Raw genomic sequence first — 5,599 nt, 5'->3', positions numbered from 1 at the left:
CATTCTAGTTCAGTACTGAGGGAGTACCGTACTCACGTGGAACATTAAACTGTAGACGTCTCCCTGCCCTCTCAGGTGGATTCACCTTTTCAAAGAGTACCTCACTTGTGTCCTGACTGGTATTCATACCTCAAACCAACAACACTGAGGAGCAGTTAATGGATCATTTGTCTGAATGCGGAGGTTTGCGTATACAAATTGTATTTGCTATGTTGCAACAGTGACCGCATTGAAAAGTAGTTAACCATCTGTGGAAATGTTTTGGAACAGCCCAGTAGAGGAAGCTGCCATGTAAACGCAAGTTCTTTCTTCCTTTATTTAATCTTATGCCATCTGACTGTTTATGTGAGGGATGGTTGGCACAAAAGTGGTGGGCATTCACTAGGCCAATTTTCTGTGCCAAATTCACACTAGTGTGGGTTGGTTGCAGACATAGAAATGAGCTTTCACACAGAGGCATTATCAACAAGGATTCAAACCTGTTGTATGTCTGGTTCTGAGACAGTAAGGACTGCAGATGATGGAAGCCAGGGTCTATAGGTGCAAGGCTGGAAAAGCACAGCAGGTCAGATAGTATTCGAGGAGCAGGGAAGTCAATGTTTCGGGCTAATACCCTTCTTCAGGACTGGGGAGGGGGGAGAAGAGCCCAGAAATAAATGGGAGGGTGGGGCTGGCAGAAGGGTAGGTGGGATGGTGATAGGTGGATGCAGGTAGGGGGTTATTGTGGTTGGTCCATGAGAAGGGTGGAGCGGATCGGTGAGTAGGAAGATGGACAGGTTAGGTTAGGTCAGGGAGGTGAGGAGAGGGGTTGGGCTGGACATGAAATAAGGCGGGGGGTGGAGGGATTTTGAAGCTGGTGAAGTCAATATTGAGGCCGTTGGGCTGTAAGCTTCCAAGGTGAAATATCAGGTGTTGTTCCTCCAGTTTACATTTGGACTCATTCTGACAGTGAAGGAGGCCAAGGATGGGCATGTCACCAGAGGAGTGGGAGGGGGAATTAAAATGGATGACAACTGGAAGGTCGGGTTGGTTGGTGCATGCAGAGCACAGACACTCCGTGAATTGGTCCCTTAGTCTGCGTTTGGTCTCCCCGATATAGCGGAGACCACATTGGGAGCAATGGATACAATGGGTCAGGTTGGAGGAAGTGCAGATGAATCTCTGCCGGATCAGGAAGGATTGTTTGGGGCCTTGGAAGGAGGTGAGGGGGAGGTGTATGGGGCAAGTGTAGCATCTCCTGCAGTTGTAGGGTAAGGTTGGAGTTGCATGGGAGACACGGTGACTCAGTGGTTCACACCGTTGCCTCACAGCACCAGGGACCCGGGTTCAATTCCACCCTCAGGCAACTTTCATGTGGAGTTTGCACATTCTCCCTGTGTCTGCGTGGGTTTCCTCTGGGTGCTCCGGTTTCCTTCCACGGTCCAAATGTGTGCAGGCTAGGTGGATTGGCCATGCTAAATTGCACCTTAGTGTCCAGGGGATGTGTAGATTAGGTGGGTTTGGGGAATGGGTCTGGGTGGGATGCTCTGAGGGTCAGTGTGGACTTGCTGGGCCGAACGGCCTGTTTCCACAACTGTAGGGATTCTATTCAATGGAGGTACTGGGTGTGGTGGAGAAGTTGGTGGGGAGTGTAGAGCTGACAAGGGAGTCGCAGAATGAACAGTCCCTGTGGAAAGCAGACGGGTGGGGAGGGAAATATCTTTTTGGTGGTGGGGTCTGATTGTAGATGATGGAAATGTCAGAGGATGATGCGTTGGATTCGGAAGTTGTTGGAGTGGTACGTAGTATCTGGTTTTGTCAGGAGAACTCACAGTGACAGACTGCTGGATGACAATTATGACAATCTCATTGCAATTACTCTGAATTTATTTATCAGTTAATCTGTCAAAAGGATTTTCTTTATCAATTCCCTGTTATGAAAACTGGAGATTTCTCAGCTCGAAGGAACAGGCTGTCATTCATTAGACTTTGAAAGTCACAGAAGGATGAATAGCTGGGCACCTTTTTGCTTTAAAGCTAAACCTCCTGTAAAAAGCAAAATACTGCAGAAGCCAGCAGGCTGAAATAAGCACAGATGATTGTTGGCATGCTCAGTAGGCTGGGTAGCATGTGTGTGGAGGAAAACAGAACGAATGTTTCAGGAGAATGTTTCTGGGAATATTTGAGGGGTTATTGTACGTGATCATTTACGTGCTGATGGCAGAAAACCTGTCCACTTTGGGGGAATCAGGAAGGCAGCATAAGACAAGAGGAGAAACTGAGACTACGCTCATTGGTACACATGAGGATTTGATTTGATTTATTATTGTCACGTATACCGAGATACAGAGAAAAGTACAGTTTTGTGTGCTATCCAGACAAATCACACCTTTCATGAGTACATCAGGGTAATAGAACAGAATGCAGAAAATAGTGTTATAGCTACAGAGAAGGTTCAGAGAAAGATCAACTCTGATATATGAGGGATCTGTTCTTTAGGCTGATAACAGCGGGGAAGAAGCTATTCTTGAATCTGTTGGTATCTGTTATAAATTTTGTATCTCCTGCCCAATGGAAGAGGGTGGAAGAGTATAATTGGGGTGGGAGGGGGCTTTTACTATGTCAATAAAAACCGAAAGAACTGTGGATGCTGTAAATCAGGAACAAAAACAAAGCTGGAAAAGCTCAGCAGGTCTGGCAGCATCGCCCTCAGAAGGAAGGGTCACCAGACGCAAAACGTTAACTCTGTTTTTTCCTTCACAGATGCTGCCAGACCTGCTGAGCTTTTCCAGCAACTTTATTTTTGTTCTTGCTTTTACTATGTCGGTTGCTTTCCCAAGGCAATGGGAGATGTAGGTGGAGTCAATGGAAACAAGGTTGGTTTGTGTGATGGACTGGGCTGCGTTCACATCTCTCTTTAGTTTCTTGCGGTCTTGGGTAGAGCCGTTGCCCTACCAAGCTGTGATGCATCCAGATAGGATGCTTTCTATGGTGCATCAATAAAAGTGAGTAAGAGTCTTTGTGGACATACTGAATTGCCTTAGCCTCCTGAGGAAGTAGAGGCGTTGGTGTGCTTTCTTGGCTGTAGGAGGACAGATTGCTGGTGATGTTTACTCCTTGGAACTTGAAGCTCTTGACCACCTCCACCTCAGCAAAATTGATACAGACAGGGGGTGTCCTCCTCTCCACTTCCTGAAGCCAACGACCAGCTCCTTTGTTTTGTTGACATTGAGGGAGAGATTGTTGTCTTTACACCATGACACTAAGCTGTCTATCTCCTTCCTGTACTCTGTCTCATTGTTGTTTGAGATTAGGACAGGATTAGCTGACCTCATATGCAGTGTGCTTGGCTTTATTAATCGGGACATAGAGTACAACAACAAGAAAGTGATGTTCAACTTGTATTAGATATCTGTTAGATATCAGCTGGAGTACCGTATACAGTTGTGTGCACCACATCATAGGAAAGATGTGAATGCTTTGGAGGGAGAGCAGAAGCCATTTATATGAATGGTTCCAACAATGAGAAACTTCAGTTATGAACATAGATTGAAGAACCTTCAGTTAGGTCTGCTGTCCCTATAGAGAAGAGCTGCGAGAGGAGATTTCATTGAGGTATTCAAAATGAAGAGTGAGCTGGACAGAGTAGATAGGGAGAAACTGTTTCTGCTTGTAAAAGGAACTAGAACAAGAGAGTATAGATTTAAAACAATGTGCAGAGTAAGGTGGCATTGGAAACCCTTTTTCAGAGTGAGTAGTATGGCATGGAATGCCTGGAAAACTGGTGAACGCACATTCAACTGAGGCACTCAGAAGGTCATTGGATGGTTATCTGGACAGGAATAGTTTGCCACAGTAAAGGCAAAAGGCAAGAGATTGACACTAGGTAATGTTGGTTGTTTGAAGGGCACGTACACATACGATGGACTGAATGGTCTCCTTCTGCACCACAACAGTTTAGTGAATCTGTGATGCCTCAGTGGTGGAATAGCATATTTTTGTTTAGGTCAGACCTGAGGACTAGCCACTCGGGCATGTTAGTTGGGTCTTGCCGAGGGAACAGGTCACAAGAAGTCAGACAAGGGAAGTAAAGGATCTGCTAAGAATGTTGAACACACTCAGCTTGACACTGGCACATATTCAGGTCAATTTGAAACAGTGGTGGGAGCTTCAAAGCAGTCACTAGCATGAGCCTTATCTCCCATCCAGTGCCGAGATACAGCATTCAACTCCAACACAGCACCAGCCAGTAGGTGTGTTCTGGATGGAAGGGAAGTGGAGTTGGTCATGAGTCCAAGTGAAATGATTCTAGTGTATCACCTTCACATCTTTAGTGTGGACTCATTCAACATGTCAATCATTCATCATATGCAGGACCTCCTCATAACTGTCCTAAATGTGTCTTTTATTGGTTCTATGGAGGGCAGAATTGGATTCTGTTGTGACAAGGCTTCCCAACCTCACCATCTCCACTGCCCAGAAAAACAGTGCTACAAAGGCATGTGAAAATCATCACTTCCAGCAAGAGGTGCATAGAAAAGGAAAATCGCTGTTTCTTTATTGGTCAAATTGGAGGAGTTCCCGACCTGGAAGAGACTGCGATACTCCCATTGTCCCAGCTCCCAGCTCAGATAGCTCACTAAATGCCTTTGGTCTGAGAATTCAGAGTGTAAGAGGCTGCTTGGACAACTCCAATTCTCATGAAACTCACGACACATAAACAACTCACCCTGATCTCCTTAGAAGCGGTCACTTAGCTCAGTTGACTAAGGTGGTCAGCGTCTGATGCAAAATTATAACAATGCTGTGTGCATGCTGCCTGCACCGGGTGTGGTAGTTCTCAGAGAAAATATCTCCTCACCTTACCCCATGCTTTAAGGTCTTGTGTCACAATAGGTAGCACCCATGCCTCTGGACCAGAGGTTCTGGGTTCGGCTCCCACACCAGAACCCATTGGCCTTGTTCATGATGGTGTCAAACAAGATGGTTGTCAGCCTGTTGTTCTTTCCTGATGGCAGGTAGTAAGAGCAGGAGACCAGGCTGATCAGACAACCAGAAGAAGACAGTGACAAACCACTGCAGTACTGTACCATCGACATGGGCCAATTCAATGAGAATCTATGTCCTACTCTCAGAAACTGGAGATGAGAAAAGGGAGCCAGCTAGCTCCCCAACAAATCTGTATGTGCCTACACATTTATTGTATAATGCTGAATAATTCTGTCTGAAAGAGCTGAGCTAATGCCACTTAAGTGAAATTCCAATGAGCCATGCAATTGCGATCCACTGAGAGCCAGCATCTGCAGAAAATGAGGGGCGACAGCTGAGGCAGCAAGTTGTTCAATGAGAAACTCTCCACACACAGTGTTAAAGCATTTTAATACAAGTTTAATTCCTGTTTTGAAGCATCAATTCACAGTAATGGAACATCTAAATCCTTGTAAGTACATATTCTCTCTGAGTGCATGAGAGCGCTTGACTGAAACCCAGATCTAAGGGGGAAATATTTGGACTAGCTTGCCTTGCAGGAAACTGACACGACTGGATCAGTTTCACAGCCAGTTCAACAAACTGCAGTCAAGGATGTTTCAGAGATAGCAGGAACTGCAGATGCTGGAGA

The sequence above is a fragment of the Rhincodon typus genome, chromosome 23 (genome assembly GCF_021869965.1).
Source record: "Rhincodon typus isolate 14 chromosome 23, sRhiTyp1.1, whole genome shotgun sequence".
NCBI classification, from domain to species: Eukaryota; Metazoa; Chordata; class Chondrichthyes; order Orectolobiformes; family Rhincodontidae; genus Rhincodon; species Rhincodon typus.
This window is presented reverse-complemented; position numbering follows the sequence as displayed.